The following is a 23392-nucleotide window of genomic DNA, read 5'->3' as shown; positions in this document are numbered from 1 at the left end:
TTATTCCACAGCCAGCTAAATAATCATAGAGCTCTGGAAAGGCTGCCATCTAGTGGAGCAAATGTTGTAGGCACCATATAACACAACTGTGATCATCAGTATAAATCTGTATTCTAAAAAACAAGCATCTTCAGAGTCGCCCTCGACTTAAAAATAATCTCATGGTGAATCACAATACAAGAGGAAACAGCATCTGCATGTTGTCAAGAGGACATTTCTGATATTCCAATATTTATGTTTTTAACTGTCGTGCTGATCACGGCCATGCTGGGGGGGGGGGGGGGGGGGGGGGGGGTGAAGGTCTAGAACAACATCGGACTCGTGACTAAAGACGACACAAAAGCAGTCCGGGATTTTTGACCACAATTCCAATGAAGCAGGAATCAGAAATAAACTGGATCACAGTGGGATTGTGGAGCACGTCTGAGATGTTCAGCCATCGTAGCTCTGGTGCAGTAAAGATGAAGTATTCTACATATACGGCTGAATATATAGTTAGAACTAAATGCATCAGTGAGGCCTTCCTTCCTCTCACAGCATCATTAACAGCTTCACAGGCTGAAACAGGCCATTGATATTTAGACTATTGATCAACGGCTGCTCCTATTAGGAGAATCAATAGAAAAATCAGGTCGTCAACGCTGTGCCGCTCCGCCCCCATGGTGAGGGCGTCCACAGTCTGCGGCCTCCACCCGTCTCAACGCGTGCCGCTCCGCCCCCGGTGAGGGCATCCGCGGTCTGCAGCCTCCACCCGTCTCAACGCTGTGCCGTTCCGCCCCCACGGTGATGGCGTCCGCGGTCTGCAGCTCCACCCGTCTCAACGCTGTGCCGTTCCGCCCCATGGTGAGGGCGTCCACGGTCTGCAGCCTCCACCCGTCTCAACGCTGTGCCGCTCCGCCCCCATGGTGAGGGCACGCCGTCCCGTCTAGAGCGGAGCGTGAACATCTGTGATGGCTTTGAAGAGTTTCTGTGTGAGACACCTGGTGATGTGACCAGTGTCACCACTGTGTCCTCCACAGCCTTGATCGGGCTGAAGAACAGGTGACCCGACAGCATGGATCCGCTACACCTGCCTCAGGTAACCGTCTTGGTGTCGTCGCTCTAGAACGGAACCGTTTCATTCAGGGTGGCGCCGACGGCGATATGAAGCTGTTCAAACTGTCGACGGCAGAGCGGAGTGTGTTTGGGTCATGGTGGTGGAATTTTACTGCTGCTGGACCCTCGAGTGATCGATATCCTAGTGTGTGTGTGTGTGAGTGAGTGTGTGAGTGAGTGTGTGAGTGTATGAGTGGTGTGTGTGTGTGTGAGTGAGTGTGTGAGTGTGTGTGTGTGGTGTCTGTGTGTGTGTTGAGTGTGTGAGTGTGTGTGTGTGTGTGGAGTGAGTGTATGAGTGGTGTGTGTGTGTGTGTGTGAGTGAGTGTATGAGTGGTGTGTGTGTGTGTGTATGTGTGTGTGAGTGAGTGTGTGTGTGTGTGTGTGTGTGTGTGTGTGTGTGTGTGTGTGTGTGTGTGCTGTACATTCTAATACCAATATCAGATCGATGTTTTGTTGTTTGTTTGTCATCAACAATGCCGCCTTGTCTCCAGATTCCTCAGAACTACTTGAGTCGCCCTGATCACAACTGTTTCATGCAGCTTTGTTCTTTTCTTTGATTCTAGACAACGTGCTCGTGTTCTTTGATGATCTGTGCTACTGTATCATAACCTGCTACTAATCACGACCCTGGAAAGATGCAGCTCGATGGCACATGCGCTGCCTTTGTTCCTAAAGTCTTTGATGTCTTCTGTCATATGTTTCTTTAGGCTGATTCTGAAACTTTGGCCTTTTGTCCCCTTTCGTTGGTCCACATTACTAATATGGGTAATATGGGCTGTCCCAGTCCCGGTCGTTGGCCTGTCAAATGTCACTTTGGAGCAGTTCCATCAGCCAACTAAACCAATTCAAGTTAGTTGCCATTTCAAATCAAAGAGTTCAGAGTTAAGGGGTCTCACATTTGGGAGGTGCGTTTGGGCCCCATGTGACTAAAGCAGCTTTGAGAGAGAAGGTTGATGTAGGTTCATCCAGAAAATGATCAAAACAGCTTTCTGTGATCTGCTCCCCCACAACTATCGTTGCTCCTCTCTCTGTCTGATTTCCTGTCCCGTTACTGACAACCAACTTTGGACCATCGTAAATGACTCATTCAACCTTTAAACCATCTCCTGTGCGATGGTGTTTGGTGACGGAGGCTCTAAAGAGAAGGTGCAAAGTTCACTCCTGAAATGTTCCTTCACTCACTTGATTGCAGGTCTACTGCCAGCAGGACACTACAATGGCCCAAGAGACCCTGCTGAATGTTCTGGAGGATTTAACTGAGCCCTGAACACCTCACCAGGGAGGCGTCCAGGGGGCATCCTAACTAGATGCCCAAGCCACCTCATCTGGCTCCTCTCAACGTGGAGGAACAGCGGCTCTACTCCGAGCTTCTCCCGGATGGCAGAGCTTCTCACCCTCTCTAGGGGAGAGCCCAGCCACCCTACGGAGGAAGCTCATTTGGGCCGCTTGTACCCGTGATCTTGTTCTTTCGGTCATTACCCAAAGCTCATGACCATAGGTGAGGGTAGGAACGAAGATCGACCGGTAAATCGAGAGCTTCGCCTTTTGGCTCAGCTCCACTACGGACCGGTGCAGAGTCCGCATCTACGAGGTCTAATTTACGGTGAAGGCAGCTCAGAGCCCAATCAGGAAATCATTGGCTACATCAAGAGGAAGATTGGAGAGAATCTGTCCTCAGAGAGAATCATCAACCTGTTCCACTGTCTGAACGAGCTGAACGATAGTTCACTGGTCCAGGAGGTTCAACAGAACCTCAGATCCAGAAGATTGACAACAGAAAGTCTCTCCCCTGCTCAGTGGTCAGCTCTTGGCTTCATATTACTGTCCTCAGGACAAGACCTGGAGATGTTTGACCTGAAGAAATACTCTGCTTCAGAGAGGGTTCTTCTGAGGCTGCTGCCAGTGGTCACAGCCTGCACAAAAGCCGTGTAAGTGTTCTGCAGGTGTTCTGCAGTAAATCGAGAGCTTCGCCTTTCGGCTCAGCTCTCTCTTCACCACTACGGACCGGTGCAGAGTCCGCATTACTGCTGACGCCGCACCGATCCGCCTGTTGATCTCCTGCTCCATTCTTCCCTCACTCGTGAACAAGACCCTGAGGTACTTAAACTCCTCCACTTGGGGCAGGATCTCCTCCTTGACCCGGAGGAGGCACTCCACCTTTTTCCGGTTCAGAACCATGGCCTCAGATTTGGAGGTGCTGATTCTCATCCCAACCACTTCACTCTCGGCGGCGAACTGATCCAGAGATCGTTGGAGGTCACGGGCCAATGACGCCAACAGGACCACATCATCTGCAAAAAGCAGAGACCCGATTCTGAGGTCACCAAGCCGGACCCCCTCAACACCATGACTGCACCTAGAAATTCTGTCCATAAAAGTTATGAACAGAATCGGTGACAAAGGGCAGCCCTGGCGGAGACCAACCCTCACCGGAAACGAGTTTGACTTACTGCCAGCAATGCGGACCAAACTATGTCACCGATCATACAGGGAGCGGACGGCCCGTATCAGGGGGCCCGACACCCCATACTCGCGGAGGACCCCCCACAGGACCCCCAAAGGGACACGGTCGAATGCTTTCTCCAAGTCCACAAAACACATGTGGACTGGTTGGGCAAACTCCCATGCACCCTCGAGGACCCTGCTGAGGGTGTAGCGCTGGTCCACTGTTCCACACCCAGGACGAAAACCACATTGCTCCTCCTGAGTCTGAGGTTCGACTATCCGGTGGACCCTCCTCTCCAGTACCCCTGAATAGACCTTACCAGGGAGGCTGAGGAGTGTGATCCCCCTATAGTTGGAACACACCCTCCAGTCCCCTTCTTAAAAAGATGGACTACCACCCCAGTCTGCCAATCCAGCGGCACCGCCCCCGATGTCCACACGATGTGGCAGAGTCGAGTCAACCACGACAGCCCTACAACATCCAGAGCCTTAAGGAACTCCGAGAGGATCTCATCCACCCCCGGGGCCCTGCCACTGAGGAGTTTTTTTGACTACCTCGGCAACTTCAGCCTCGGAGATACGAGAGCCTGTCCCCAGGTCCCCAGGCCCTACTTCCTCATTGGAAGGCGCGTTGGTGGGATTAAGGAGGTCCTCGAAGTATTCCTTCCACCGATCCACAACATCCCGAGTTGAGGTCAGCAGCACACCATCGCCACTTTACAGCGTTGACAGTGCACTGCTTCCCCCTCCTCAGACGCCGGATGGTGATCCAGAACCTTTTCGAAGCCGTCCAGAAGTCGTTCTCTGTGGCCTCACTGAACTCTTCCCATGCCCGTAGCCGTAGCTGCGCTCTGTTTGGCCTGCCGGTACCTATCTGCCTCCTCAGGAGTCCCACAGGCCAGTAAGGCCTGATACGCCTGACGGCATCCCTCACCGCTGGTGTCCACCAGCGGGTTCGGGCATTACCGCCACCACAGGCACCAACCACCTTGCGGCCACAGCACCGGTCAGCCGCCTCAACAATGGAGGCACGGAACATGGTCCATTCGGACTCAATGTCCTCCGCCTCCCCCGGGACATGGTCAAAGCTCTCCCGGAGGTGTGAGTTGAAGCTCCTTCTGATAGGAGACTCCGCCAGGCGTTCCCAGCAGACCCTCACAATACGTTTGGGTTGGCATCTGTCCGGCATCCTTCCCCACCATCGGAGCCAACTCACCACCAGGTGGTGATCAGTTGACAAAACAATCATTAGAATTATAAAGTAGCTCAGATAAAAATAGGTAGGTATAAAGGTATAAAAGAACACGGAAGAAAAACAACACAATAAAAGCAGGATCAAAGTCTCATAGCTGGAAAATGGTGCATTTTAAGAGGGCTTTTAAAAATGTGGAGTAAAGGGGGCTGTCTAACGTCCGATGGCAGATGGCTTCATGATTTAGGAGCAGCACTCCAGGTGGTTCTGCTGAGATTCTGGTGCCTCCGGGAGCCGATCAGCCACCCTGAGGCTGAGAATATGGGAACGGGCAGGAGACTACAGACGGGCGGGGCACGTTAATGGTGCTTTACAGTAATCCAGCTGATAGAGGTGTAATAAAGGCATGGATAGAGGTGTAATTAAGGCATGGATGAGAGCTTCAAAGTGCAGCCGTGAGATGTTTTCACCGCCTGCAGCCAAGCACCATCATAACCACTAACGTCATTAAAATGTCATAAATTTAGAGTTAACTGTTACCAGGACACACAGGAAGTGGTCTGACTGAGGAGGCATGCTTAGGGTTAGGGTTAACCCATCCTTCCAGATGAAGCTGCACCATCTTTTCTTAGAATGGAGGTTTGTCTCCTATCAAGTTCAGAACTCATGATCAACCCTTCGGACCTGCTGAGACCCGCCACCACTTTCATTGTTTTTCCTGATCTGGAATCAGTGAAACTTGATCCAGTCTGAAACTTTGAGCGTCAGATCTCAACAGCAGCATCAACAGCAAATTGCTGCAGCGTCAGTCTGAAAGAATTCCAGTCGTACCTGCTTTAAATGCTCTTCTGAGTTCTTTACTTAAGTTTTTGGGATTGTTTTACTCCAGTGATGCTGTTCTTGTCTTTTTGAAATGTGAGCTCCAACTGGACCTGAGAAGAAGATAAACTGTAAAACATCAGCTCAAAGCACTCTGGAATAAATATATAATATATTCATATCTGCTGAATATATCGACTAACACATGTGCATGTATATTTTGCTTTAAGGTCCCACATGTGAACACGTCCCCATCGGCTCTTATCAATCAAAGCTTCAGTCAAACCTGAGGAGCAAGTTTATGTGTGTGCAGGAAGGCTGCGATGAGAAGGCAGACGAGCAACGGCTGGACGACGTCTACACACAGCTGTACGTCACCACCGGTGGCGACATACACATCAATGCTCAGCACGAGGTCACTCAGATTGACATGGTTGGGAACCCTTCAGACACAGAACAACCCATTAGTCCCAGTGACCTGTTTACACCTCCAGCTGGGAAATATAAACCCATAAGAACTGTTCTGACCAGCGGAAATGCAGGAATTGGCAAAACCTTTCTAATCCGCAAGTTTGTGTTGGATTGGGCAGAACAACGAGCCAATCAAGACGTGCATCTCATATTGCTGTTCACCTTTCGCCACCTGAACCTGTTGAGGGGGAGATGCCGATCCTTGGCTGAACTCACTCATGAGTGCATCCAAGAGTTCAGGGCCATTCAAATAGAGGCTCTTAACAGCATCTTTACAGCTCTGCAGTCATCAGGAGACGCCAATTTTGACAGTTGTAAATTCAAGCTTCTGTTTATCTTGGATGGGCTGGATGAGAGCCAACTAGAAATGGACACCGAAACCAATGAATTCCAGAAGGCGGATATAGATGTGAAGGCACCGTGCTCGGTGGAGGTCCTGCTCACAAACCTCATTAACAGAAGTCTTCTCCCCTCCGCTCGACTCTGGATAACCACGAGGCCCGCGGCAGCCAATCAGATCCATCCGGATTTTGTGGACATGAGGACAGAGGTGCGAGGGTTTACTGACGTGCAGAAGGAAGAGTACTTTAGGAGGAAGTTCAAGGACGAGGAGCAGGCGTGCAGGATCATCTCTCACATCAAGGCATCTCGAAGCCTCCATATCATGTGTCACATCCCAATCTTCTGCTGGGTCACTGCAAAGGTTTTTGAGGATGTGTTGAAGACGCAAGAACAGCTGCCCAAGACTCTCACAGCGATGTACATCTCCTTCCTGGTTGTTCAGTCCACACCGAAAAACAAGAGAGGAGACGGGAAAGCTCCACAATGGAGTCCGGAGAGCTGTAAGATGATTCCAATTCTGGCAAAGCTGGCATTTGAACAACTGCAGAAAGGCAATGTGATCTTCTACGAGTCCGATCTAAGAGTCTGTGGCATCACCGTCAGGTCGGCTGATGCCTACTCAGGAGTGTTCACGCAGATGTTCAGAAGGGAGCGAGGACTGTTCAAGGAGGAGGTGTTCTGCTTTGCCCATCTGAGTGTTCAGGAGTTTCTCGCTGCTCTTCATGCACATTTGACATTCACCAAGTCTGGCACCAACATACTGTCAGAAAAAACAACCTTATTATATTATGTACCCTTTAAACTGCCCAACACCAAAATCAAACAGGCTGTTTTTTTACCAGTGTGAGTGTGAGTTAGTGTGTGAATGTGAGTGGTGTGTGTGTGAGTGTGAGTTAGTGTGTGAATGTGAGTGGTGTGTGTGGTGTGTGAGTGTGTGTGAGTGGTGTGTGTGTGAGTGTGAGTGGTGTGTGTGTGAGTTAGTGTGTGAATGTGAGTGGTGTGTGTGTGTGTGTGTGTGTGTGAGTGTGTGTGAATGTGAGTGGTGTGTGTGTGAGTGTGTGTGTGTTTGTGCTGTACATTCTAACATCAATATCAAATTGATGTTTCTGTTTGTTCCTTTCAGACATTTTCTGCCCCCCAACAAAGTGACACTGAGACAACCGACGGTATTTATTAAGAAATAGAAATCAGTCTGTTTTAAACTCATTTTCATCCCATTGAAGTGAAGCATGACGTGTGTGTGTGTGTGTGTGTGTGTGTGTGTGTGTGTGTGTGGTGTGGTGTGTGTGTGTTGTGTGTGTGTGTTGTGTGTGTGTGTGTGTGTGTGTGTGTTGTGTGTGTGTGGTGTGTGTGTGTGTGTGTTAGCTGTCCTCAGTCTGCGCTCCACTGTGGTGTTGATGGAAGCTGAGACGCAGGAGTCCGACCGGTGGGACGTCCCAGAGCTGCAGGACGCTGGTGTCCCCTGGTCAGGTATCACTTGTAACCTGCACAGGTGTTTTCAGGGATCCGACTACGGAATCGTAACAACGTGCATTTCCAGCATTTCCAAAACTTTCCAGGGTGACCCACAATTCTTCTTAATAAAGAAGAATTTATGCCCCAAAACAAAGGACGTAATCATCACTTTCTTTTACAGGAACTTTCCTCCCTTTCATACTCAATAGTTGTAATCTGAGGACAGAACCCCATAATAATCCAGCTGAAGGACCACCGTGAACCTATTAATAATCAGCTATTCCAGGACTATTCCTTAAATCTCAAGATCTGGAATTGTGCCCCTGTTTCACTGCTAACGCTAAATCTTTACACTGATCCAGGAAAGAGAATTTAAAACCAGATGATCTTTCTTCTTCAACCTTTGCTGGTTCTGCTCAGCTTTGGATCCTCTGGGTAAAGTGTTGCGGGCGTCCCGCTCGGCGGGGAAGCTGCTCCTGCTGCTCGCCTTCCTCTACGTCTTCATCTGCTCCCTCGACGTCCTCACCTCTGCTTTCCAGCTCATCGGAGGTAACCACGGTTCTCCCGAGCGTCTGGGGTCTCACGGGGACGCTCTGTAGGCCTGGACCATCCAGCGCAGGTGCTGCTGCCTCAGGAGGCTCCACCTGAACCACCTTTGGTTGAACACATCCAGGTAAAGCAGCAGGGAACATCTTCCAGGACAGCTGGGTCCTGTCCAACCCAGTGGCCGGACTGGTGATGGGCATCCTGGTCACGCTGCTGGTCCAGAGCTCGTCCACCTCCTCCTCCATCGTCGTCAGCATGGGCTCCTCTGGACGTGAGTATGACCCCCCCCCACCCCCCCCACCCCCCACACAGGTGATGTCAGTGAGTAAGAATGTGCTCTGGCAGTACTGACGGTGGAGCTGGCCATCCCCGTCATCATGGGCACCAACATGGGCACCGCCGTCACCAACACGCTGGTCGCCATGACGCAGGCGGCTCAACGCAGCACCTTTGGGAGGTGAGCATGTTCTAACCCCCCCCACCCCTCCCCACAGCGACTGAGATGTAAGTCTGGCCACAGGTCAAAGGTCAAACCGGGTCATTGGAACCCTCTAGAAGTGCAGCGTTAACCCTGATGCAGCGCTTCAAATGAACAACGAAATATTTGTATTTTTCCATCAAAGGAGGATATCAAGGTTTTAGTTTAGTTTTAGTTAAGAAAAGTTGTTAGTTGCTTTGGCCAGTTGAACTAACGGTTTATTGGCAGTGGTGCAGCAACACTTCATCTTTGTGGTCTCCAATCAACCAACGTTCATGTTTTTAGACTGTTAACCCTGGGACTGGTTAACCCTGGGACTAGTTAACCCTGGGGCTAGTTAACCCTGGGGCTGGTTAACCTTGGGACTGGTTAACCCTGGGGCTGGTTAACTTTGGGACTGGTTAACCCTGGGGCTAGTTAACCCTGGGGCTGGATAACCCTGGGGCTGGTTAACTTTGGGACTGGTTAACCCTGGGTTGACACTGGTTAACACTGGTTCAACCCTGGGACTAGTTGACCCTGGGGCTGGTTAACCCTGGGACTGGTTAACCCTGGGGCTAGTTAACCCTGGGGCTGGTTAACTTTGGGACTGGTTAACCCTGGGTTGACACGGGTTAACCCTGGTCAACCCTGGGACTAGTTGACCCTGGGGCTGGTTAACCCTGGGACTGGTTAACCCTGGGGCTTGTTAACTTTGGGACTGGTTAACCCTGGGGCTAGTTAACCCTGGGGCTGGTTAACCCTGGGACTGGTTAACCCTGGGACTCGTTAACCCTGGGGCTGGTTAACCCTTGGGCTGGTTAACCCTGGGACTGGTTAACCCTGGGGCTAGTTAACCCTGGGGCTGGTTAACTTTGGGACTGGTTAACCCTGGGTTGACACGGGTTAACCCTGGGTCAACCCTGGGACTAGTTGACCCTGGGGCTAGTTAACCCCGGGACTAGTTAAACCTGGGGCTACTTAACCCTAGGACTGTTTAACCCCGGGACTAGTTAGCCCCGGTTAACCTTAGGTTGACCCTGGGTCTAGTTGACCCTGGTTAAGATTCAGATTCAGATTCAGATCCTTTATTGTCCCACACGGGGAAATTTACAGTGCAACAACAGCAGAGCAGAGAAAAATAAGATAAAATCGAATAGAACAGGATTTGGAATATACAAAGAGGATGTATATTTACAATAATCCAGATAAATGGATACTCGGCCTCTGTGTACCTGTACAGGTACAGAGGGTGAATACAATATACATATCAGAATATATAATATTCAGATTGTGCTAGCATCGTTATGTTTATTGTGCAGTCTGACAGCAGCCGGCAGGAAAAATCTGCGATACCTCTCCTTCACCCAGCGAGGGTGGAGCAGCTGCTCACTGAAGGAGCTGCCCAGTGCTGCCAGGGTGTCCTGTAGGGGGGGGACGTGTTGTCCAACATGGAGGACAGCTTAGCCATCATCCTCCCGTTTCCCACCATCTCCACCAAGTCCAGGGGACATCCCAGGACAGAGCTGGCCCTTCTCACCAGTCTGTCCGTCCTCTTCCTGTCCCTGTCTGTGATGTTACTGGACCAGCAGACCATCCCATAGAAGATGGCTGATCCCACCACAGAGTCATAGAAAGTCCTCAGGAGGGGTCCCTGCACTCCAAAAGACCTCAGCCTCCTGAGCAGGAACAGTCTGCTGTTGCCCTTCTTGACCAGGGCGTCTGTGTTGTGTGTCCAGTCCAGGTTATTGTTTAGGTGAACACCCAGGTACTTGTAGGACTCCACCACGTCAACATCCGTTCCCAGGATGTTCACTGGTGCAGGCGGGAGGTTGTTACGCCTGCGGAGATCCACCACCAGCTCCTTGGTTTTGCCAGCGTTGATCTGGAGGTTGTTCCGCAGGCTCCAGTCCACAAAGTCCTGAATAAGTCCTCTGTACTCCGTATCGTCCCCGTCCGTGATGAGGCCGACAGCAGCAGAGTCGTCAGAGAACTTCTGGAGGTGACATGAAGATGTACTGTGTGAAAAGTCCGCGGTGTAGAGGGTGAACAGGAAAGGAGCCAGAACTGTTCCCTGCGGGACACCGGTGCTGCAGAGGAGCCGGTCTGGAGCCCTTGGTGAGGTGGTCCAGGATCCATGTTGTGAGGTGGTGATCCACCCCAGCTACCTGCAGCTTGTCCCCCAGCAGCCTGGGCTGGATGGTGTTGAATGCACTGGAGAAATCAAAAAACATGATCCTCACAGTGCTTCCAGCCTTCTCCAGGTGAGTGAGGGAGGTGTGGAGGAGGTAGATGACGGCATCGTCCACCCCGTTGCTTGGCTGGTAGGCGAACTGCAGCGGGTCCATGAAGGAGCTCACCAGTGGGCGCAGGTGATCGAGGACGAGTCTCTCCAGCGTCTTCATCAGATGAGACGTCAGAGCCACCGGCCTGTAGCTGTTGAGCTCCTTGGGGTGCGGTGTCTTCGGCACTGGGACGATGCAGGACGTCTTCCACAGCTGTGGCCCAGCCTCAGGCTCAGGTTGAACGTGTGACTGAAGATCCCATACAGCTGGTCTGTGCAGGACTTCAGGAGCCTGGAGCTGATGCCATCCGGACCTGTCGCTTTCCTGGCCCTGTTCTTCTTCAGGCCTTCCTCACCTGGTGTGATGTGAGGGACAGGCTGGAGCAGGGAGGTGTTGGTGGGGGGGGGGGGGGGGGGGGGGGGGCATGGGCCAGGGTGTGAAGTGTCAGGTATGTGCGAGCTGACGGTCATGAGAGAGGGGGAGGGGGGACAGGAGGAACAGTCTATTGGGGGCACAGACAGTGGCTGGGGTAGCAGCAGAGGAGACTGGGCTGGGGGAGGGGTGGGTACCTGATCAAATCTATTGAAAAACAAGTTCAGGTCGTTAGCCCACCCCCGGTCACCCACAGGTTGGGACTTCTGCTCCTTGAAGCCCGAGATGGTCTTCAGGCCCTTCCATACGCCACAGATGTTGTTCTGCTGCAGAACCCTAGTACACAGAGTGATGCAATATTAGCCAAGAAACCAATGAATTCTGCTTTATTAAACTTTCTTTCTTCCTCCCTTCCTCTCCTTCCTCCCTCCTTCCCTTCCTCCCTCCCTCTCTCCCTTCCTCTCCCTCCCTCACCCTCTCTCCGTCCCTCCCTCCCTCTCCTTCCTCCCTCCCTCTCCTTCCTCTCTCCCTCCCTCCCTCCCTCCCTCTCTCCGTCCCTCCCTCCCTCTCCTTCCTCCCTCCCTTTCTCCCTCCCTCCCTCCCTCTCTCTCTTCCTCCCTTCCTTCCTCTCCCTCCCTCCCTCCTCCCTCTCTCTCTTCCTCCCTTCCTCCCTTGCTTCCTCTCCCTCCTTCTCTCCCTTCCTCTCCCTCCCTCCCTCCCTTCCTCTCTCCCTCCCTCCCTCCCTCCCTTCCTCTCCTTCCTCCCTCTCTCTCTTCCTCCCTTCCTTCCTCTCTCTCCCTCCCTCCCTCCCTTCCTCTCCCTCCTTCTCTCCCCCCTCCCTCCCTCCCTCCCTCCTTTCATGTCCCGTTACTGACAACCAACTTTGGACCATCGTAAATGACTCATTCAACCTTTAAACCATCTCCTGTACGATGGTGTTTGGTGACGGAGGCTCTGAAGAGAAGGTGCAAAGTTCACTCCTGAAATGTTCCTTCACTCACTTGATTGCAGGTCTACTGCCAGCAGGACGCTACAATGGCCCAAGAGATCCTACTGAATGTTCTGGAGGATTTAACTGAGGAAGAATTCAATAAATTCAAATTTTACCTGAAAGATCCTGGAATCATGGGAGGCTTCAACCCGGTTAAAAACTACCAACTAGAGACCAGAGAGAGGACGGTCGTTGTGGATTTGATGGTGAAGGCTTACAAAGATCAAGGAGCCGTGGAAGTCACCAAGAAGATTTTAGAGAAGATACCTCGGAACGACATTCTGCAAAATCTTTCAGCTGTCAGTTCAGATCCAGAAGGTCAGTTTCTGTTCTAAAGCCTTTAATACAGGAGAGGTTAAAGGTTAAACTGTTTCTCTAGTTCGTTATCAGTGTTGCTGAGAATAAAGTGCTGAACGGAGAACAGAAAGCTCAAAACACGTCGGGTAAAACATCTTTACACTAAAATGTTTCAGAGAATTCCAGAGTTGTTTCATGATGATATATTCATAAAGCACTTTAAAAACAACCGTTACAATTATAAAGCAGCTCAGATAAAATAATTATAAAAAAACACGGAAGAAAAACGACACAAACAATAAAAGCAGGATCAAAGTCTCATAGCCGGACCAAGGTGCATTTTGAGATGGCTTTTAAAGATGTGGAGTAAAGGGGGCTGCACTGTAAAAACGATAACTAGTAATTGTTGATTTAATAAATGTTTTCAAATTAAACTGACTCAGAAATAAAGCTTTCCATTTACAACCTACAAAAACTTGTGTGCCCAACACATTTCTCTCATTGTTGTCCTAACTAAGATTTTATAAGCAGCACAATAAAGATTATCAAGTTTTGAGTAGAATTTTTGAGTTAAGTTGGGAACCAGTGGGAAACCCCATAGATGACTGATGTGCGCATGCGCACATGGCCTGAACAAGTTTGAATTCACTGACGACCAAACGGACCTGAGCAGACCTAAGACGTGTGACCCCCCCCCCCCCCCCCCCCCCCCCCAAGAAAACTTGACCAAACGTGGCCAAAGCAGTGCTTGGACATTTTCTGGACAGAAGCGGGAGCTGACGACCATTTTGCCCTAGCAGGTAAGCTAATTAGCTTAAGTATGTTGTTAGCGTTTTCTACAAGCGCCTAACGACATTTCCAGCCCTTCACCTACTTCTATGCTAAGGTTTTATTACAGAGCATCGGCCCAGCTCGTTCGACCCCCGCAACAAGTAATGTTTGATACTGTTTAATGTTAATCACGTCTGAAATTCAGATACAGACTTTCATCACTAAATGACGGTATCTCATCTTTACTGCACGTCGGCCGTGGTAAAGCTTATTAGCTTATTACTCGTTTTGTAATCGGTTTTAATGTTATCCTTGTGTGGAGACATGATGTTAACATGACCAACAAACTCCCGCCCATGTAAGCTACGCGGGTGCAGGCAGGCGTCCTCGTGCACACGCTTTCATGGGTCGGTGTATGGCAGACATGTGCGCCAATTATACGACGCTGATGTCAGTAACTTGCTTATTAGCTAACGTTGTTTTTCTTTTGTTCAATAGACACCGTTTATCCGGTGCTGCACTGTTACTTTACAGTAATGTATAAAGCTAACTTGACAGTTTGACAGCTGGTGTGACACTGTCTAATGTCCTTAATTACTGTAAGTTAACTGTTACATACAACTGTTACATACAACAATTTAAAGTTGTGCTTCATGCTTTGTTATAAGATTGCTACATTTTCAGAGCTTTTTACATAATGGGGAAGGAGACAGAATATTTGAGGAATAATTGTGTGTTGTTGATGTCAAATTACAGATAGTATTAATTTTTTCATAGTTATTGCTCTGGTCGATGAAATGAAGAAGAAACAAAAACGTGACAGTCATCCAGCAGAAGATGGCGCTGACCTTTTCCCTCAGGCGGAGAGAGGTGGTGGAGTGTCAACCTATGGTATCTGAGGTCCAGGAGAGATGGCCTGCACTGTTTTCCTCTGAGGAGGTGAGGCTGTCCTAGGCACAAGTTATTATACTAGATTGACTATAATTGAAGAAGTGCAGTATTTGCTGTATTGGCAAACTTTATTCTACCTTGCGCTACCACTCCACTCAAGGCCCCTCCAACACACTGCACCCCCCACACCCACTCCAGAAATGTGCAATGCCAGTGTTTTTGTTATGTTCCATGGTCCATGTTTACAAATGCCATACTCTCTTGCCAGTGTTACATCGAAATCTGTGACTCATTAGATTCTTTGACCTTTCCTAATATTCTTACCCTAAACATTTCACTCCTATGGAAGCCCATTTCTGCCTGTACAAGAAAAAAAGAATCCCCATGCTAAATCGAAATTGTGAAATAAAAAGACATTATGAGACAAATTTAAAGTAGTTTCACCCGGAGAAAAACTACCAAATTTGGAGTTTATCTCATAAATTTGACTTGGCATGGATTTTTTTTCTTTTCCTGGTGGAAATAGGGCTTCTGTAGACTGAGATGGTTAGGGAAAGAATACTAAGGCAGGTCACAGAATCTGATTGGTCACAGATTTCGGTGCAACACTGTAACATGATAATATGCGTTTGCATATTGATACTGTTTTTTGTGGAGGGTATTTCCATTCCTGTGCAAAAGACATATTCACAAGAGCTTTTTGAAGTAGGTTTTGCTGTTGATCACATGGTCAGGCATTGAACATGGGGCAGACTGCACAAGATGGCTACCCAGGAATGTTCTGTGCTGAATAAATGGCAATATCTTGTTGATTGTCTTGTTTAGATATCTGAAGAATTTCATCGGATCACGAGCAACGACCTCCTGGGGACTTTCAATGCATCCCCTTGACAAATTAGTGCCTGGCCTGCTGAAACTGTAGCGGTCTAAGAAGGGAGCTCTTGGTGAGAAGATGGAAGACCTGGATAATGAACAGGTGAGTGAAGTGCTCCTGCCTGACATTTTTAGAAGAGTATGAATATACTTCTCTCATAAGAGAAACAGAAAAAGATGTTAGCTTCAGCAAAAACACATTAGTGGATGTGTGTCAGTAAAAAGGAATGGCAGCAATCATTGCTTTATGTTCTTATTTGTGTTTATGTCGGTATTTGATTTAACAGAATTTTAATTTGTAAAAGTGAAGTAAAATTGTTAACATGGTTGCAGTGTTGTATTTTTTTTAAGTTTTACATGTTGCTGGGTCTGACCTGTCCTTTATCTTCATTACTATAAAAGAGTCCTGATTTTGCATTGTGTTTAAGTACATTATGTATATAATAATTACATATAGTATATACTAATTGAAATGCTTGTTTTGCACTGAATACTCTTTAGACATCCGCCTGCCCATTTTCCTCCGAGAAGATGCAACAAAGGTTCTCCTGAAGTGCTTGGTAAGTTCAGACAAAGTAACGCAAGTAAAACTAATTCCTAATTCCCATGAGATGTTTTAAAGGATGAGTTCATCCAGAATGGAAATATACACCTCCTCAGTGCAGTCCAGATAATTTTATGGTGAGGATTGAAGTTGTCTATAACTCTCACTCCCTTTTGTCTGCTGAGAAGCAGCTGGGCATCGTTGGTGGGTGTTCCGTAGCAGAAAATGCTTTTGTACAAAACTCATCAAAAAAGTAGGTGGGTGAAAGCTACTGTGTCATTAATTAAATATATGGTGAGATTTTGTCATGAGATTTTGTCAATTTTAAAAGATTTGTTGAAGTGTTGTCCACTTTACATGAAGCGCAGCACTGGTGTTTTACCTGTTAGTTCCCTGTTCATTGATGGAACTTTTAACTAGTTCATCATAGTTATGCCCATGTAAAACTTAAGTGTCTGGGTACACAGCCGATCATTTGTGGCACTATTCTATTTAATGTGCAAGTGGTTAAGTTCAGCTTTTACAAGACAATCAGGGTGTGTGCATGAATGACTATATGTTGCTGGACACTTTTTTCACATACTTTGTTTTTCTTTTTTAGTTCTGGACTTCAATTTTAATGTCTCTGAAGAAACCGGCAATACTTTTTTACAGAAATTGACACAACTACCCATGACATTCTGAAATGTACTTGAGGCACTGTTCAACAAAATAAATAAGATTTCAGATAACATTCAGTTGTGCTTTGTTTTATTCAATATCTATCTATTGAGCATTTTTCAAATATAATGACGGCAACATAAATTTTCCTGTATTTATACAGGGAAATTTTCAACTCACTGGAGTAAGAATTGTATGTTTATTCAACATGAATATCTGCATTTGGGGAAGGCAGAAATACATGGCATTGAAACCAGAATTTCTTTGTTAGCCTTCCAGGATTATCCTAATTAGGTGAACAAGAAGATCCAAGTTAGCAGAACTCTTGTCAGAACTTGAAAACCTTAGTTAAGTCAACAACAGTAGGCAAAAGTTGAGAAAACTCAAAAATCTCTTGCATCATGTTGCCTTGAAATTTTACGTTTTCTCAACTTTTTCTTTTTTACAGTGTGTCTAACGTCCGATGGCAGATGGCTTCATGATTTAGGAGCAGCACTCCAGGTGGTTCTGCTGAGATTCTGGTGCCTCCGGGAGCCGATCAGCCGCCTGAGGCCCAAAATCACAAGATTGCTGCATCAGAGGACTTTACAGGCTGCACAGGTGTGACGTCCTCCGTCCTTAGGCCCTCAAACCAGGTCAGGAAAAACCTGGAGAAACCTGGAGGAGATCCACAGCTGAGGGATCCGTCTCCCTGGGACGGGCAGACGTGCAGCAGAGGCCACGTGCACAGAGCACATCAGCATTAACAGTAATATACCAGGTCCAGGTGCATCTTCACACGTCCTCATCAGAGATGTGGCCCACCTTCATCCTCCGGGTCCTGATGGAGCGAATCCAGGATCAGCAAGACAGAGAAAACCAAGACCGGCAATATGTGCATTTATGTAGGAGAATATGGGAACGGGCAGGAGAGGACAGACGGGCCATGCTGTAATAAAGGCATGGATAGAGGTGTAATAAAGGCATGGATAGAGTCGAATAAAGGCATGGAAAGAGGTGTAATAAAGGCATGGATAGAGGTGTAATAAAGGCATGGATGGAAGTGTAATAAAGGCATGGATAGAGGTGTAATAAAGGCATGGATAGAGGTGTGATAAAGGCATGGATAGAGGTGTAAAAAAGGCATTGATAAAGGTGTAATAAAGGCATGGATAGAGGTGTAATAAAGGCATGGATAGAGGTGTAATAAAGGCATGGATAGAGGTGTAATAAAGGCATGGATAGAGGTGTAATTAAGGCATCGATAGAGGTGTAATTAAGGCATGGATAGAGGTGTAATAAAGGCATGGATAGAGGTGTAAAAAAGGCATTGATAAAGGTGTAATAAAGGCATGGATAGAGGTGTAATAAAGGCATGGATAGAGGTGTAATAAAGGCATGGATAGAGGTGTAATAAAGGCATGGATAGAGGTGTAATTAAGGCATCGATAGAGGTGTAATTAAGGCATGGATAGAGGTGTAATAAAGGCATGGATAGAGGTGTTATGAAGGCATGGATAGAGGTGTAATAAAGGCATGGATAGAGGTGTAATAAAGGCATGGATAGAGGTGTAATAAAGGCATGGACAGAGGTGTAATAAAGGCATGGATAGAGGTGTAATAAAGGCATGGATGAGAGGTGTAATAAAGGCATGGATAGAGGTGTAATAAAGGCATGGATAGAGGTGTAATAAAGGCATGGATGAGAGCTTCAAAGTGCTGCCGTGAGATGTTTTCACCGCCTGCAGCCAAGCACCATCATAACCACTAACGTCATTAAAATGTCCTAAATTTAGAGTTAACTGTTACCAAGACACACAGGAAGTGGTCTGACTGAGGAGGCATGCTTAGGGTTAGGGTTAACCCATCCTTCCAGATGAAGCTGCACCGTCTTTTCTTGGAATGGAGGTTTGTCTCCTATCAAGTTCAGAACTCATGATCAACCCTTCGGACCTGCTGAGACCCGCCACCACTTTCATTGTTTTTCCTGATCTGGAATCAGTGAAACTTGATCCAGTCTGAAACTTTGAGCGTCAGATCTCAACAGCAGCATCAACAGCAAATTGCTGCAGCGTCAGTCTGAAAGAATTCCAGTCGTACCTGCTTTAAAAGCTCTTCTGAGTTCTTTACTTAAGTTTTTGGAATTGTTTTACTCCAGTGATGCTGTTCTTGTCTTTTTGAAATGTGAAGCCCAACTGGACCTGAGAAGAAGATAAACTGTAAAACATCAGCTCAAAGCACTCTGGAATAAATATATAATATATTCATATCTGCTGAATATATCGACTAACACATGTGCATGTATATTTTGCTTTAAGGTCCCACATGTGAACACGTCCCCATCGGCTCTTATCAATCAAACCTTCAGTCAAACCTGAGGAGCAGGTTTATGTGTGTGCAGGAAGGCTGCGATGAGAAGGCAGACGAGCAACGGCTGGACGACGTCTACACACAGCTGTACGTCACCACCGGTGGCGACATACACATCAATGCTCAGCACGAGGTCACTCAGATTGACATGGTTGGGAACCCTTCAGACACAGAACAACCCATTAGTCCCAGTGACCTGTTTACACCTCCAGCTGGGAATATAAACCCATAAGAACTGTTCTGACCAACGGAAATGCAGGAATTGGCAAAACCTTTCTAATCCGCAAGTTTGTGTTGGACTGGGCAGAACAACGAGCCAATCAAGACGTGCATCTCATATTGCCGTTCACCTTTCGCCACCTGAACCTGTTGAGGGGGACACGCCTATCCTTGGCTCAACTCACTCATAAGTGCATCCAAGAGTCCAGGGCCATTCAAATAGAGGCTCTTAACAGCATCTTTACAGCTCTGCAGTCATCAGGAGACGCCAATTTTAACAATTGTAAATTCAAGCTTCTGTTTATCTTGGATGGGCTGCATGAGAGCCAACTAGAAATGGACACCAGAACCGGTAAATTCCAGGAGGCGGATATAGATGTGAAGGCACCGTGCTCGGTGGAGGTCCTGCTCACAAACCTCATTAACAGAAGTCTTCTCCCCTCCGCTCGACTCTGGATAACCACGAGGCCCGCGGCAGCCAATCAGATCCATCCGGATTTTGTGGACATGAGGACAGAGGTGCGAGGATTTAATAACGAGCAGAAGGAAGAGTACTTTAGGAGGAAGTTCAAGGACAAGGAGCAGGCGTGCAGGATCATCTCTCACATCAAGGCATCTCGAAGCCTCCATATCATGTGTCACATCCCAATCTTCTGCTGGGTCACTGCAAAGGTTTTTGAGGAAGTATTGAAGATGCGAGAAGAGCTGCCCAAGACTCTCACAGCGATGTACATCTCCTTCCTGGTTGTTCAGTTCTCACCGAAAAACAAGAGAGGAGATGGGAAAGGTCCACAATGGAGTCCAGAGAGCTGTGAGATGATTCCAATTCTGGCAAAGCTGGCATTTAAACAACTGCAGAAAGGCAATGTGATCTTCTACGAGTCCGATCTAAGAGACTGTGGCATCACCGTCGGGTCGGCTGATGCCTACTCAGGAGTGTTCACGCAGATGTTCAGAAGGGAGCGAGGACTGTTCAAGGAGGAGGTGTTCTGCTTTGTCCATCTGAGTGTTCAGGAGTTTCTCGCTGCTCTTCATGTACATTTGAAATTCACCAAGTTTGGCACCAACATACTGCCAGAAAAACCAACCTCATTACGTTATTTACGCTCTAAACTGCCCAACACCAAAATCAAACAGGCTGATTTTTACCAGTGTGCGGTGGACGAGGCCTTGCAAAATGAAAAAGGACACCTGGACCTGTTCCTGCGGTTCCTTTTGGGTCTTTCTCTGCCGACCAATCAGGCTCTTCTACGAGGTCTAATTAACGGTGAAGGCAGCTCAGAGCCCAATCAGGAAATCATTGGCTACATCAAGGAGAAGATTGTAGAGAATCTGTCCTCAGAGAGAATCATCAACCTGTTCCACTGTCTGAACGAGCTGAACGATAGTTCACTGGTCCAGGAGGTTCAACAGAACCTCAGATCCGGAAGATTGACAACAGAAAGTCTCTCCCCTGCTCAGTGGTCAGCTCTTGGCTTCATATTACTGTCCTCAGGACAAGACCTGGAGATGTTTGACCTGAAGAAATACTCTGCTTCAGAGTGGGTTCTTCTGAGACTGCTGCCAGTGGTCACAGCCTGCAGAAAAGCCATGTAAGTGTTCTGCAGGGGTTCTGCAGATGTTCTGCAGGTGTCTGCGGGTGTTCTGCAGGTGTCTGCAGGTGTCTGCGGGTGTCTGCAGGTGTTCTGCGGGTGTCTGCAGGTGTCTGCAGGTGTTCTGCGGGTGTTCTACATGTGTCTGCGGGTGTTCTGCGGGTGTCTGCGGGTGTCTGCAGGTGTCTGCAGGTGTTCTGCAGGTGTTCTACAGGTGTCTGCAGGTGTCTGCAGGTGTTCTGCAGGTGTTCTGCAGGTGTCTGCAAGTGTCTGCAAGTGTCTGCAGGTGTCTGCAGGTGTTCTGCAGGTGTTCTGCAGGTGTCTGCAGGTGTTCTGCAGGTGTCTGCAGGTGTCTGCAAGTGTCTGCAGGTGTCTGCAGGTGTCTGCAGGTGTCTGCAGGTGTTCTGCAGGTGTCTGCAGGTGTTCTGCAGGTGTCTGCAGGTGTCTGCAGGTGTTCTGCAGGTGTTCTGCAGGTGTCTGCAGGTGTTCAGCAACACGCATCACATCTGGCAGCGTTTTAGGCAGTCGCAGTAGTTACTCCAAGAACTGATTTCATTCCGTATCATTGCACCTTCCGTCCTCATAAAGGTCAACTAAAGAAATAAGCCTGCGTCCCTGATTGTGCAGGAGAGAACCAGAAGGATTTCCTGCTTTCTTCTTCTATTCTTTTTTCAGGTTGAGTCACTGCAATCTGAGGGAGAGGAGTTGTGAAGCTCTGTCCCCCGTCCTCAGGGCCTCCTCCTCTAGTCTGCTAGAGCTGGACCTGAGTGACAATGACCTGAGGGATTCAGGGCTGAACAAGCTCTCTGTTGGTCTGAAGAGTCCAAACTGCCGGCTGGAGATCCTCAGGTTAGTGCTCCTTATCAGCATCATCAGTTTTTCTAAATGGCAGCTTGAAATTTTGGTTATCTTCCAAAAAGAGGAAATATCTTTACCAAAAATGCCGACCAGCCGACCACTGTTCACTCCCACAGCTTTTAAAATGACTTAGTCTGGTTCTGGTTCCTGTGCTTCGCTCCCCAGTCAGGTCCAGGCCCCGACACACGACCCAGAACTTTGCATAAATGAGCTGTTAATTAGTGAGCAATGTGTGTGTGTGTGTGTGTGTGTGTGTGCGTGTGTGTGTGTGTGTGTGTGTGTGTGTGTGTGTGTGGTGGATGTGCTTGCATGCAGGTTATCAGGCTGTCTCATCACAGCAGAAGGATGTTCTTCTCTGGCCTCAGCGTTGAGGTCCAACCCAACCCATCTAAAAGAACTGGACCTGAGCTTCAACCATCCTGGAGATGTTGGAACGAAGCAGCTCTCTGCTGTTCTGGAGGATCCAGAGTTGAGCCTGGAGGTTCTCAGGTAGATGCAAACACCCTCCCTAAAATGAAGACCTGATACTATTTATTGATGAGCATGGAGACCTTCCAGACGTTCGGTGGTTCAAGCAGCACATTGTGAGATCTGAACCACCTCTGAGCAGAGAGATGTGATGCTTTCTGGACCTTCAGGTTACAAGAACCCACATAAGGGAGAATAAAAGGGTCACGTCAGAGATACAAAAAGATCAGGTGATGCCAGCACAACCATCTGGCTGCAGCCACTGCCTGTGAGGGAATCCTTAGAGAGAAATAGGCAAAGTTCTCCTCCATGACGTTGGCATATGGAGAGATGTCACAAATCCAGCTCTGAGGTTCACAAACCGAATCAAGAGCAAACCGGTTCAGGCAGACCCAAAGTCAGGGACGAACAGCGTAGTGCTCAAGGTTGAGGTGGCATCTGTTGAACCTCTGTCCTGCCTTGGATTTCATTTCCTCTGTGTCTTCTCCCAATCCAGACTGGACCATTGTGGGAAAGAGAGACTTAAGAGTGTGTGAAGAAGTGTAAGTGATCAACTTGATGCGTCAGCACGTCACGCTCTGAAAAAAGCAGCAGTTAGTGGACTCAGTTGTGTTTCATGAGCTGGTTCCTGGTTCCTCCTCTCTCCCTTTAGATCACTGTGAGCTCAGCGTGGACACCAACACCGTCCACAGGTCAATCCAAGTGTCCAACAACAGGGTGATGAGGATAGAGGCCGAGGACCAACCATATCCAGACCATCCAGAGAGGTTTGAGGTCTGTCCCCAGCTGCTGTGTAGCAACAGCCTAACTGGTCGCTGTTACTGGGAGGTGGAGTGGACAGGACGGGTTTACATTTCTGTGGCATACAAAAAGATCCGGAGACATGGAAGCCGTCCCCAAAGCTGGTTTGGAAGGAATCAGCAGTCTTGGAGCCTTCTGTGTTCTGACAGAGGTTACTCTGTCCTCCACGATGACAAAAGTGTCGACCTCCCCCCCTTCTCATCCACTGATCCTCGGAGAGTCGCCGTCTATGTGAACTACCCCGCTGGCACTGTGACCTTCTACAGAATCACCACCAACACCCCGGTCCACCTCTATACCTTCAAAACCACATTCACTGAACCGCTGTTCCCCGGCTTTGGCTTTGGTTCATGGTCTTGGTTCTCGCCCGATTCCTCAGTGCATTTGTGTTCGACCGCAGGAGAAGCTTCCGTCTGAAGAAACACGAGGGTTGAGCTCACGGCCTGAATATGAGTTCTAGACCTGCTGGATGTTCATCATGAAGGTCCCGTCCGTCCAACCAACCTCATCTTTCCTATTGCTGATTCCACAGGTTGTCAGGAGAGAGCAACGTGATCCTAGGAAAACTGGCTGTTTTTCTACACCTCTTTGTCCTTTAT

The 23392-nt window shown here is 48.4% G+C and overlaps 1 long non-coding RNA gene and 1 pseudogene across 1 annotated transcript; both read left to right on the top strand.

Annotated features, from left to right (window-relative positions):
* The first annotated feature begins 820 nt into the window (after positions 1 to 820).
* On the top strand, positions 821 to 22934 carry LOC130519891 (NACHT, LRR and PYD domains-containing protein 3-like; annotated as a pseudogene).
* Positions 13386 to 15417, top strand: LOC130519894 (uncharacterized). Its single transcript, XR_008948520.1, has 3 exons — positions 13386 to 13567; positions 14316 to 14477; positions 15255 to 15417. It is a non-coding gene; the product is annotated as an uncharacterized LOC130519894 (long non-coding RNA).
* Positions 22935 to 23392: the final 458 nt, after the last annotated feature.

This window comes from Takifugu flavidus, unplaced genomic scaffold, assembly GCF_003711565.1.
Source record: "Takifugu flavidus isolate HTHZ2018 unplaced genomic scaffold, ASM371156v2 ctg240, whole genome shotgun sequence".
Lineage (NCBI taxonomy): Eukaryota > Metazoa > Chordata > Actinopteri > Tetraodontiformes > Tetraodontidae > Takifugu > Takifugu flavidus.
Note: the sequence above shows the minus strand (reverse complement) of the source record. Positions and strands in the feature narration are given on the sequence as shown.